General features: G+C 42.2%; 1 protein-coding gene across 4 annotated transcripts in view; it reads left to right on the top strand.

Moving 5' to 3' along the window:
* The first annotated feature begins 962 nt into the window (after positions 1 to 962).
* PDS5B (PDS5 cohesin associated factor B) overlaps positions 963 to 13,304 on the top strand; it is a 259,503-nt gene continuing 247,161 nt past the window's right edge. For 2 of the 4 annotated variants that reach the window (XM_006134210.5, XM_006134209.5), the window contains exon 1: positions 966 to 1,119. The gene's annotated coding sequence lies outside the window, so the exon portion shown is untranslated. Of the gene's footprint in view, positions 1,153 to 1,774; positions 1,798 to 13,304 lie in introns of those variants that run through there. The other 2 variants (XM_075919194.2, XM_075919195.2) reach the window with 2 other exon arrangements.

The raw sequence follows: 13,304 nt of genomic DNA, 5'->3' as shown, positions 1-13,304 counted from the left end.
AAACTAAACATGTTAGTTTTGTTTTCTGATATTTTGGCTCCCTTCTTTTTAGTGTTTACCTGGGAAGTGGAATTGAACCACGTTTGTGCTTACTTTCCTCCCAAATAATGCCCCACACTGGAGATGCTCAGCTCTCCTTTCTCCCATCCACCGCAAGGTTAAACACATTTATTCATCATTGCTCTATTATATATAGATTATAATTCCTGCTAAACATTTCTTTTGCACAGTGGAATAGAATGCATGTCTGGTCTCTCTTTCTCATGTGATATTCATTGCAAAGTCCAGTCTGGATTTGGACAGTGCACTGTCCCTCTATTTCCACCTCTGTGGTCCTTGCTTTCGGTATTTGGTAGGTCCAAGTTACTATAGGTAGGTATTCTGCTAGTAAGACAACTTCGTGTTCGGGGATCTATAGTATAACAGTTTAGCTTGTTGCTTTTCCTTGTGATCTGTCGGTTGGTGCCTAGCTGCTGAGATACCATCTTGGCTGGTTTTTCTGTAGGGGTGGAAGTTTCGCTTCCCTTGCGGGAAGTAAGCGTTAGCGCCCAGGCAGTGAATATTATTATATAGGCAGAGGGACGGATCACGCTTTCGTTTGAGTGTAATTTCTGGCCCTCTCCTGCTTGGCAGAGGAAGCACTGAGCAGACTTTGCTGTCATGGCAGCAGCAGTTTAGTTTTCTGTACGTTGCTTACGTGGGGGAATCGGAGCCGGGTCTGTTCCGCAGCCATTACGGCCGAGTTGCGCGGGTTTATAGAGCGATGCGCGGGGTCTCGCCCCACGACCGGGTAACTGGCTGTGAAAGCTGTTCCTGCGCGAGTCTGGCGCGCTCTTTCCGCCTGCCCGCGCCTGGGCAGGGCGCTGCCTGCGTCAGCCGGCAGGGGGCGCTGCTGCTCCGCCTTGCAGCCTCTCTCGGCGGTTCCATTGGAACAGCCGGAGACAACTTGGCGCCATTTTGAAGCCGATAGGGAGACCGGGGCGAGCTGCGGAAGGGGAGGGGGCTAGAGGCGATTGGCTGCAGCAACGGCGGCGGCTCCTCTCCGAGCCTAGAGCAGCGGCAGCGCGGAGCGGACCCGCCTGGCAGCGGCGAGGGAAGGCAGCGGCTGCTGCAGGGGAGGTAAGGAGCCCGGTGGCGCCTGCTGCAGGGGAGGTAAGAAGCCCGGTGGCGCGGCCGTGCGCCCTTAGCCGCCCCGCGCCTTGCTCCATTTTCCTTTCTCCCCCGCTGTAGCCGGGCCGGAGCGGCGCCAGCCCGGGCCATGCTGCACGGCCAGTGTGTGGGGGAGCCCGGCCCGGCGACGAGCCCCCTCCCCCCAGCTGCAACCTTTCCCTCGCCACCCCTGTGCTCTCTTCTGCCTCCACACGCCAAACTTGGCGCCCCCTCCTCTTCCTAAGTCACTGGGGGGAGGGGGGAGAATCCTGGCGGGGGGTGACCTTGGCGGGGCTTTGCTCCTTCGCCCAGAGTTGGCGGGTGGTGCTGTGGGTTGCTCCCCTTTCCCCGGGTGACTTGGGCTCGTGCAGTTTCCCTGGCGGACGGCGTCGCGCTCTCAATGTGCTGCTTGCTGGTGGTTCCTTGTGGCGGAGCCGTGACGAGAGGGTTAACGATTGTGAGTCCCTAGGCGCTGGCCGTTCCCTTCCTGCCCCGGGCAGCTGGCCTCGCCCCCCGCCTAGCAGCACCCAGGGCTCCCGCAGCCCTTTCGCCCTCCACGACCCCGAGTAGCTGCCGTCGATAGTCTCCACTTCCCAGCGATCGCAGGCTACTTAGCTAGGGGGAGGTGGTTACTGAGACCTGGATTTGGTGGGTCACTATTTTCAGCAAAGCTCGTTCACCCATGTTTCTCTTTTACCCCGTTCTGGGGGAGGGGGGGGATATGGATTTAGTTAATAAATATGACATTTTATACATGCATTGACAAGTAAAGGACACTGTGTGTAGAAAATATATATTATTTGAGTCTCTGGTCAAGGAATCTATCTGTAACTTCATACTGCAGCAAATAACTCACTATCTGTTCTTCAAAACAAATCAACAGTACATGATGGTGTACAAATCTGAAAATTCATTTGCAATAGCTGAGCTTTTAAAGGACTGAATTTTACTATAAAAGCTCTATTGTGATTCCAAGTTGCATGAGTTTTGACTTTTAAATGGTTATCTATTGATAACTATTACTGTCTTTTCAGGTGTGCTATATTAACTCCGGTTTAATATTTATTGCATGCTATTCTGTCTTTTGATTTCAACACTTTATGAAATGATGGGAGAAGCACTTTAGTCATGTTCAGTATTATCTAGTCATTAGTTGTATAATAGATAAACATTGTAGAAAATATAAAACGTTGAAGGTGTATAATGGAAAATATATCTAAAATCTTTGACTTCAGGAGGGGTATGCAATAAGATGAATTCTTTCATATTCCTCCCTTCCAAACAAAGCTGTTGTCTTCCTCCTGAAAACAACAATGGGTTCTAATTTATTAGATCAAAGTTGATATAGTACGTTTTGTGTGTAAAATGTTATGCAACTTCTATATATTCTATTTCATTTTTATTTGAACCAGGCTAACTGATTATTTAAGCAATGTGGAATTGAAACATTTGAGTGTGTATTATGCACAGACATCCTAAATTAAAATGTTATGTTACTGTTAGCATCCTTTCTTGATTCTCTATCTTGACTGCAATATGCCACGTGCCTACCATTTAGGTCTGAAAAGTATGTACAAGAGAAAAACAATAATAGTCTGACACCTTGTGCCTAGGTATTCAATCTGTTTTCTCTTGTGCCCATGTTTCTTACTCTTATGGGTTAGTGGTAGTACCTAATACTTTGTTCACACTTTTTACTAGTTGTTGTTCCAATTGATTGGTATAACAAACTGTAGTCCTGGGTGTTTTGTCTGAGAAGTTGAATAAACTGAAGTTGTGGAAATGTGAATGTTAGACCTATGCAGCAACATCACCTGCTAAAACACATTTTGGAGAAGTCATGTACTGTTGTTCAAAATATAGGTTTAAGTTGGATAGTTCAGTGAAATTAAAGCTTAAAGTTTAAGTAAATTTCAACAATTAGCAATCATTTGAAAAGGAAAAGCGTAATCCTTTGTTACGTTTTCTCTTTCGGATGTGTACAAAGCCTTTTCTTGAGGCAGTGCTATATGTCTGACTGATAACAGGAGTTTTTCTGGTGGGATATATTTTTATCTTTTTTTTTCCTCTTCCTCTGGTATCCCCTTCTCTGAACTATTGTTATTGGTCGAGCACTGATCTTGTGCTTCATGTGGTATAGTATATGAAACAAATGTATAGCCTAGTTCAGACAGACAGCACAATTTATTCACATAAGACAGAATATTAATTATATTGTACAATTGTTGAAGTCTAGTGATGATCATAGACTTCTTGGAGGAAGTGGTTTTTTAAGGTTGGATTTGGAAAAGACCACATACTCCACTTGTTGCACAAACAGAGTATTTTCCACTGGACAACTCAGAAGAAGGGATGCAGATGAGTGAAAGGAGGATCCATAGTATGCGATGGAGAGTGATTTTTAGGCATAGGAAAAGCAGGGTTGGAAAAATGAAAGCAAATTTATAATCTCTTCTCTATTCACCCTTGTTGACACTCTTCAGCCCCAATTCATTGGTAAGAGGCTTTCCTTCCTTTACTGTCTCTTTTCCTTACATGTTCTTTGCCTTTTCCAGAGCAGTTCTGTCATTACTGTCTAGTGGTAGTTTTAGTGTCTAGCACTCTGTGCTGATATGACAGTTCATGCTTAAGGTTATAAAAATAATCTAGTGTCTGATTGGAACTATGCACCCAACGTACAGTTATATCCCATTATAAACTCTGAAAATAGAGTGAGAATCTTGAGGGAATGGTTTTAGAATTAATCCTGAGCTGGGGCTAGTATGTGAAAATTCATTCTCTCTCTCCCTCTCTCTCTCTCTTAAACAAACTAACCTGTGGGACAAAAAAGCGACATCATGTCACAGTATCCACAGGCTGGGGGGTAGGCATGGGTGGGTAAATCCCTACCTTTCCCTTCTACTCCTGGCCCCACCCACTGCCAGCCTGGCCTTCTCGGTCAGCCACCTGGAGAACCAGGCAGGTGTGTTGCGGACCGGCATTCCCCAGATGCCGGGGGCAGGGCCTGGCAGAGGGGGTAATGAGATGGCAGAAGGGCCTCAGGCTGGCATGGCAAGGGAGCGGGGGAGAATGGACCCTGGCTGGTGCTAGACAGTCAACTGCTCATTCACATATGTGGTAAGCAAATGCTTATCAGATAGTCAACAACTGTGTTGATTTAGTCGTCCCCCCTCTTGCCCCCACACTGTCTATTAGAAAGAGGAAGCAAGTGGGGGAAGAAATGGGGGTGCTTCAAAGTGGCAGTGCCGTGTGGAGCCCCTGGGCTCCCTGCGGTGCTGTTGCTTTGAAACTCTGCGGGAAGCATGGGGCCAGTGGGGGACTGCCCCTTTAGCCTTGCGCTCCCCGCAGCGCTTTTTCCTTTGAAGTGTAGCAACAGTCCTGGGGCAGTTCCTACATTTTAAAAGTGGAGGTGCCCTTATCGACTAATCAAAGAGTCAGAGCAAATTGCATCAATTATTTGATTAGTCATTTGAAATTTAACATCCTTGGCTGGTGCAGCCAGGGCCGGGAGAGGTGGAGGGGAAGGGACTAGGGCTGGAGTGGCCGCGAGAGGGGGGTTAGTGAGCATAGCAAGCAGTGGGTGCAGCCCCCTAGTGTATTAAAAAGGTTAAATGGACTGGTCCTGCTCTGAGAGTGTTAGGCTGTGGGTAAATTGTCTGTCTTGATGGACAATGCTTAGGTTGCACAGACATTCTGGAGGTAATTGTGCAGACTTCTGCTGAAGAAGAATTGCCAGAACACAGGGCCTTTAAGAATGGATACAGTCTCTTCCCTGCCACCAAACACGTAAAAGTTCTCTGTGTGTGTGTGTGTGTTGGTCTTTCAGGAAATTTGATTTTGTTCAGTTTTTAAGGATAGTAGTGTATACTTAATTTTAAACAAAGTATTGATATAAACGGTAAATAATTTTGACTGAGATGAACATGGCTAGTTAGGGATTGCACTAACAAATGTGTATATTTGTTGTGGTTCAGGCAAGTGGCTACACTAGAGCTCTAAAAGATTTCACAAAAATAAAATTAACAAATCATACAGAAACTTAAAATACAGCAAACCTAATCAAAAGTAATTCCTGTAATATAATGAATGGAGAATCAAATGCAAAAGAGTAAAAGATAAAACCTCCTTAAATACCACAAACCTCTTCCCTCACTCCTTCACACCTAATACAGATCACACTCCAAAGTTTGAGAAAATAGATAGGCCTTGAAGCATATCCTGAAAGTCAAGACTTGTGGTGTTTTGGAATGGGGGAGTGAAGTAGTGAATTCTAGTGCTGAGGGCTTTTCCTGGACAATCCCCTGCCAGCAGTCCCTTTTCCTTTAAATTGTGTGTTTTCTGGCTATTGTGCCTCAGCTTACTGTAATTTGGGGGTAGTGTTTGTGGTGAGAGATGATAAAACAGCAACTCACCATCTAATTTAGATGGTATATGTTGATTTTTTTTTTAATCTGAGATTTTCTAGATTTGGCCATGATTCTATCCTCAGGTGAAGACTTCCGAATCAGTTATCTTCCTTTGGTATCACTAGGACTTGAGAGATGCTGATCAGTGTTGACATAATTAGTATAGAGCTGGGGCCCTAAATAGTACATGAGAATACAGTCTTTTGCTGTTTGGATTAAATCAACATAGAAAAAAATAGTCAGTTCTGAGAGATCACATGGATTTGAAGAGTTGCTTAATGGGTTGTAACATTGTAAATAGTGTGTGTGATAGAGATCAAGGCATAAAGTAGACTTCTTTTTTTACATAAATTGCATTTTGTCACAAATGATACATGTTCTGTCCTCACAAATACTTTTTTTTCTAATGTCAGCACTTACAAATAAAGTGTGGTGTTCTAGCTAACTTTCATAGAAATTGCGAAATGTAAGTGATGGAAGTGAAGAATAAAACCTTAGAAGTAAAAGCAACTTCTATCAGAATTTTTTAAATGAAATTTAGTCCTTTAGGAAAATATAAATGTGCATGTTTGCTCTCAACTTTGTTTTAATTTACACTCTTACCTTTTAATGTGCATATCTAAGAAGCTAGTAATCCATCTTTAGAATGTAGAAATAAGTGGTCAACTGCTTTGAGAAACTCTGGAGTCCTACTGCAGATTTTTCTCAACTGTGCTATTTTTCACACTTGTGCCACATCTGCTAATGCATATTTCAGTAAAAAATGTGTCCTTTAAATTCCAGAACCCAGATAATCCTTTTCATAATCCCCCTACATTATTGCTGCTTATGTTATCATTAATACCTTTCTTCATAAAGAGGACTAGACCTTCACTTATGAACTAGAAGTCTAATTATCACTGGCTTTGGAAGGGCAACTACTGAATGGGGCTCCCCTCCCATTATACTACAAGTAGTCTGTGAGCAGTGCTAGCCTCTGCTTCTGTATGAATCAAACCCAGTTCATTCACATGGGAGTTGAGTATAATACAGCTATGCCTAATATGTTTTTGAGAAAAGCTAAACTAGAAAAGAGAAAAATTCAAAAATTGAGAGATTTCAACTTTTATGGTGCTAAGTGGATGCAAGTAGTGTAGTTTATAGGACATGTCCAAACATCTCTTTAAATATACAAACTTTCCCTATCTAGTTATAATATCTCTTTGAGTTTATCTGCTTCACTTTTCTTAGCCCTGGTCTAGACTTCAAACTTATGTCAAATATAAATGCATTGCTTAGGCTTTTGGAGAAAACAACTCAGTGATACAGAAGGTAGCTCAGTGTAACTGGCGACTTACACTTCACTGTCAGTGTAGGTAGTTCTTCACTAACTGAAGTATAGACATTCTTTTAGTATCTCTAGACTTTCTCTCTATATTTTCATGAATAATGCAGATGAATAACTTTATTTTCCACAGATTTGGCGAAGTGCGTTCTTTATAATTCCCTTTTGATAAAAACAAAATGGGCCGAAGTTTTAAATTGAGAAAATGCACCTTGTGGGAAGACACTTTATTTTAAGTGACTTTGTGGCTGTGAACAAATATGCTGAAGTTTTTCTGCTTTTTTTATGTTGAATGTGTGTTACGTGAAGATTTTTGATGGTGTAAGGTGGAGTGATTGAAATCAAGGCAATTTAAATGATGAATTAAGTTACCAAGTGGAAAGTGCTAATTTAAGTAATTTTAATAAACTTTTAAATTGGTACTTCAGTCAGCATGTTTTAATGGTTGTCAACCAATGTGAATGCACTTTTCTTTGGAAAAAATTGAAGTACAGCTGTAATATTAGATTGGTACATCTTTTTGTTGTCTGAGGGTACACTATTACTATGTAAACAATTTATATAGCTTAATATCTTAACTGTACATTTGTAGTATGTCAGCAAATGATGAATGATGTATTGCTTATTTACTAGATAATTGACATTTTACTCATGATTTGCATCAAACTGCATTAGGCTGGTAACTAGAATTTAACTAAACACACAAGCATATACAATTTATTTTTATTAAATCAGAAGCCCACAGTAAAATACAACTCCAAATTGTTCTCCATCAAGTACTGTTCCATATTGATGAATCCTGACCTTACAAATTAGATGTTTTCCTCCTTATTCATTCTTTCTTTAGAGAAGTGATAGAGGCACATGGATTAAGCATAATTGTTTCCAATTTAAATGATTTGACAGATTATAATAAATTTAGGTTTTAACTTATTTTGTATTAAATTCTGATGTAATTTTAAACAGGTTTATTTTTAACTATTATGATTTAAATAAAATATCTTATTTTAAATAACATCCCTTTTCTGACTTAAATCAAGTTTGATCTTTTATATACTGATACACAATCAAATTTTGCTATTATTTCCCTTCAGAATATTAGTAATTATTGTACTGGTTGAGCTGAGTGTGAAGCTTTCTGCCTAAAAATGTAGGGATGAGAATACATTTTGCCAACATCAGTTTATGGAATTTCTTCAGTTTTTTGTATGCTTCTCCTACTGCTTAATTTGAAGAAGCAAAGGTCATTTGGCTGGTTTGCCTTTTTCCATTCTACTGATAATTGTACCTTTTTTTTTTCCCCCCCCTGTTGGTTCTTCACTCCCCCCCCCCCCCCCGCCCCCTTTGGGCAGCTTCTACAACAGTGGTCTCCAACCTTTCAGTAAGTGCAGTCCAGGAGCCCCCTCAAACCCAAATACCCTTATCCCACCTTCTTTGCACCTCTTCTTTGAGGCTCTGCCTCTGTCCCACCTCTTCTCCCTCCACCATCCTAACTTATTTTCACCAGGCTGGGGCAAAGTGTTAGGATAAATGCTCTGGAAGAGAGTTTGCATGCAGGAGAGGGTTCAAGGCTAGGGCAAGAGTCCAGGATGCAGGCTCTGGCTGAGTATCATTTACCTCAGATGGTTCCCAGGCTTACCCCCATCCTGGCCGAGCTCCATTCCTGAAAGTGGCCAGGATGTCCAGCAGTGACTCCTGGGGGATTGGAGATGTCAGATGCTACTCCCCCATTTATAGGCACCTTCCCTGCAGCTCCCATTGGCTTTGGTTCTCCATTCCGGGCTGGTGGGAGCGTGGGCCAGTGCCTGCACGCAAGTACAGTGTGTTGAGTCCTTCTCCCTGGCTTTCCCCAGGGGCTGTAGGGATGTGCCAGTCACTTCAAGGAGCGATGCAGGGTCAGGGCAGGAAAGAGTGTGTTTTTGGCCTTGCTGTTCTGCCTGACTCTTAGCAGCCGATCTTCTGATTTGGCTGCAGGAGACTCCTGGCCAGTGTTCCACATGTGGATGGAAACATTTTGAATGAATTTTATGTGCTCCAGTATTGAGGTAATGTGCAGATGAACACAACCAGTAGAAACCAAACACCTAGATATAAAATATATACAGGCAGTCCCCGGGTTACGTACAAGATAGGGACTGTAGGTTTGTTCTTAAGTTGAATTTGTATGTAAGTCGGAACTGGTACATATTTTGGCGGGGGGGGGGGGGGAGCTGGAGTTAGGTGGAAAAGACCCCGATTCTCATACAACTTTCTTATTCTAAGAAAAACACATACTGTTTTGATATGAAGGTTTTTTTGGTTGATATTTTAATTAAAAATTGATCATAAGTTTCAGTGTTACATGCTATATCCAAATCTTCCTTTTGGGGTTCCTGAAAGATCCCAGTTATTCATTTAATAGTCAGAATCTTTGTTTTTTATAACTAAAAAAAGTTTATTCAATGCATATTACTGTTCCAAATAGAATTTTCTACAGATGGTTCAGTGAAATCGGTATTAAGTGTAGTCAATAGTCATTGGAGAGCACAGTGAAATATTGTTGCAATCAAAGCTGTTGTTGTAGTATTCTGCTGAGCAGAAAATGGAAATCCCTTCCTGTGAAGTGTGTGTGTGAATTTATCCACAGGATTAATTTTAAAGAAAAATTCTGTGTTGGGAACAGGAGTTTAGCCACAGGTGGGTCTTCATTGTCCACTCACCCACTTTGAAACCAGACCCATCCCCTTGGGGCTTACCCTGCTCCGCTCCAGCCAGAGTGTGGGGTTGGGGCTTATCCCCTCTTCCCTTCTGTCCTGCTCCTCTCCATTCTTGCCCACCCACACCACTGGGTAATTTTTCAGCTTCACCTCTGCCAGGCTGGAAGGGACTTGATAATTTCACGTGATGCTAACAAGATACTTGCAGCTGTAGTACTGAAGAGGGAAAGAGCTGTTGCTCCCAAAGTGGGGACTGTAACACAATGGGTCTCACTGCCTGCTGCTCCTGCTGTTCCCTAGGAAATTAATTTTTCCGCTCTGGGGTGCCCCCTTTTGGCTGGTGTCTTGTTCCCCCCAGCAGACCTGCGTCCTCTGCGGCGAGAGAAGCCGCTCTGTGTCTCCCTGGTCTGCTGGGGGGGGGGAGGGGCACTAGCGCTGCGTCTCCCTGGTCTGCTGGGGGGAAGCGCCCCCCCGTGCCGCCGGAGGTGGCGACAGTGGGGGAGGCACCCCGCACTAGCTGCGCCCCCTCCTCCCTGCCCCCCCATTTGTAACTAGGGATCGGACGGAAGTCGGATTGATGTAACCCGGGACTGCCTGTGCGTAAAAAAAATTTACCATAGGGATAATATAATTACTGTAGTCACAACAGGCTAGGCATTTTAAAACTGGCTACTCAAAGAACTGAATTTAAGCACGAGAGAGAAGTCACAATACTTTTAGTTTTTTCAAAGTGCGTTATTTTAGAATAATAGTACAAGTATGTGTAGGGATGCAAAATTTCAGTTAATAAGTTAACTGATTAAAAATAACGTTTATCTGGGCCTGCTAGGCTGCTCCAGCCTGCAGGTGGGGGCTGTTCTGTCCAGCTAGGCGTCGCTTAGCTTGTTACCCCCGTAAGCATGCAGGTAAGGCGATGCTTACTGGGTAACTTCTCAGTCCTTTACATCCCTAGCTGGGTTGGCAGAGGAGTGTGAAAGACAGTAAGTTTATGTGAGTGAGAGATTCACATTACTCCTATTCGGATATAGGAGCAGCTGTTCCAGTAAGCTCCCTCCATTCTGAGCCCTGTTGGGTCTCCCCTTTCCATGGAGACAGGGTATGGAGTGTAGGAGGGGGACACCCTGACATCATTACCCACCTCCTCTTCTTCTCCCATCCTTCATGGCAAGCAGAAGACTCCTGGGGCACAGCTGTGTCATGTTGCTCCCCAAATACGTGAACTTCTCTATGTTCTCTAGTTCTCTTCCTTCCTATTTCATTATCTCTTCACCTTATTGATTTTGGTTAGATCTCATTTGCCAGCCTTTTGTGTCTTCAGAGCAAGGTTTGTGCTCTCCTCTGTCTATGCATAAAACTTGTAATGGTTTAATTAAAATTGTTTTTAAAATTTTATTTAGCAAATTAAGCAAAATTTCCATTGCCCAGTTTGTCAGTTCTGTTTGTACAGTACCCAGTATAATGACTATACTAACTAGGGTCTTTAGGTAGTCATAATAAATATAAATCATCAGTAATAAAAATTATGAAGTGCCTTATTTTTCTTCAAATAAAGTTAGAAAATATATGGTATGTGTGTTTTCTATTTGTAACAATTTATTAAAATCTAAGCATAGAAGTGCAAGTATTTTAGGCATTGCACAATTAAATACAAGTTCAGGCATAAACTATAATACACATTGCTGGAATATTGGTATTGAACACTGCTTGCTCAGGAAGGACAGGCAGGGAGGAGATGTTCTTATGTATTAAAAATGAGTACATTTGGGCTGAGTTTGAGATGGAAATAGACTTGTTGAAAGTTGCTGGGTAAGGAAAAAAGGGGTAAAATTAAGGGTATGTCTACAGCAGTGTTTCCCAATTGTATTTGGCCACGGAACCCTTTAAAAAAACTGCCGGGGGAAACTGGTCGACACCAACAACAAAAAAGCAATGCCAGCCCACCTCTAAGACTCCAGCAGCTGTCAGCTCCTTGAAAATGACCGCCTGGCTCGCCCACCCCTAACACCAGCTCTGGAGTAGAGGGGGGAAGAGAACAGGTTTTTGCAGAACCCTTACTTTCACTTTGTGGAACCCCGGGGTTCTGCGGAGCACTATTTGGGAAACACTCGTCTACACAGCAGGGCCAAAATCGAATTAAGCTATGTGACTTTAGCTATATCAGTTACATAACTTAAGTCAAAATAGCTTAACTTGGGTTTTGACACTGTCTACACAGTAGGAAGTCAAAGGAAGAACACTTTTCCTTCAACTTCCCTTACTCCTTGTGAAATGAGGTTACCAGAAGTTGGAGTAAGAAGTCCTTCAGCTTGACATATTTTTGAAATAAAGGCTTGTGTAGATGCACACTATGTTGTTTCAGAGTAATGCCAGTTATTTTGAAGTGGTGTGTAGATGTACCCTAAGGGTGATGTCATGCTAGAATTTGACTATAGACCACATATCCAGGAAGAAGAGATGGATGAAGATTTTTAGAAACATCTAAAAATGTTTAAATGAAGAATTTCCCCTTTCTTTCTACCCTTTGACAGTGCATGTCTCTGGTGTTAGGATAGTGGTTTTAAGGTTTTCTATTTTTTCTTTTTTTTTTCTTTTTGTCCTGCTTCGTTAACCAAGACACAATTCATACTAATAACCTAGTGTTAGGGTTTGGTTTTGCTGTTAAAATGGATTTTTACTTAATGTCTCTCACTACTTAGACCTGAAGAAGAGTTCTGTGTAAGCCTGAAATCTTGTTAGAAAAATAGACAGGTGCTGATCCAGTGGAAGCTATTAACTCAACCACCTTGTCCCCTTTATTCTCTCTCATTTGTGTAGGAATTTCCAAAGGGTAAAATCTTTTTCTGAGTTTCTCAAATAGTATTAAATGTCTTTGTTGAAGAGGTTTAGGTGGTAACATGCAGTTCTTATCGTCTGTTATTAAAGGTCGCTTCTGTTTCCTAAGAGACTAGTTAAGATATGGCAGGGTGGATTTGATTTGATTTTTTTTGGTGATTTTTTTAAAAAAAAGCTAAGACTGATTCTGCTTAGAGAGTGCACTTAATTTTAGAGTAAGCCCCACTGAACTTTGTTGGCACGTGTGTGGGTTTTTTTTTTTTTGAGAGCACAAATATAGAATAGGGTTCAGTTGGAAAAGCTGAGTTAAGTTGAAATAGAATAGGGACATAGGGACATAGACATTTACCAAAAAATAAAAACTTAACTGCAGGAACTGGTACATTCTTGAAGCAAAATGCAGGACAATGTAGCACTTTAAAGACTAACAAGATGGTTTATTAGATGATGAGCTTTCGTGGGCCAGACCCACTTCCTCAGATCAAATAGTGGAAGAAAGTAGTCACAACCATATATACCAAAGGATACAATTAAAAAAAATGAACAAATATGAAAAGGACAAATCACATTGCAGAACAGAAGGGGGATGCAGGGGGGTGGGAAGGGGGAGGAAGGAAGGTAAGTGTCTGTGAATTGCTGATAGTAAAGGTAGGGAGAGTGGGATGTTTGTGAGTTAATGGTATTACAGGTGATAATTGGGGAAACTGTCTTGGTAATGGGTGAGAAAGTTCAAAGACTTGTTAAGTCCTTGTTGGTAAGTGTCGAATTTTAACATGAATGACAGTTCAGAGGATTCCCTTTCAAGTGCAGATGTAAAAGGTCTTTGTAGCAGAATGCAGGTGGCTAAGTCATTTAGAGAGTGTCCTTTCTGGTTAAAGTGGCAAGAAACAGTTTTCT

This window comes from Pelodiscus sinensis, chromosome 1 (genome assembly GCF_052426305.1).
Source record: "Pelodiscus sinensis isolate ZL-2025 chromosome 1, ASM5242630v1, whole genome shotgun sequence".
Classification (NCBI taxonomy): domain Eukaryota; kingdom Metazoa; phylum Chordata; order Testudines; family Trionychidae; genus Pelodiscus; species Pelodiscus sinensis.
The sequence above is the reverse complement of the archived record's forward strand: the minus strand, read 5'-3'. Positions and strand labels throughout refer to the sequence as shown.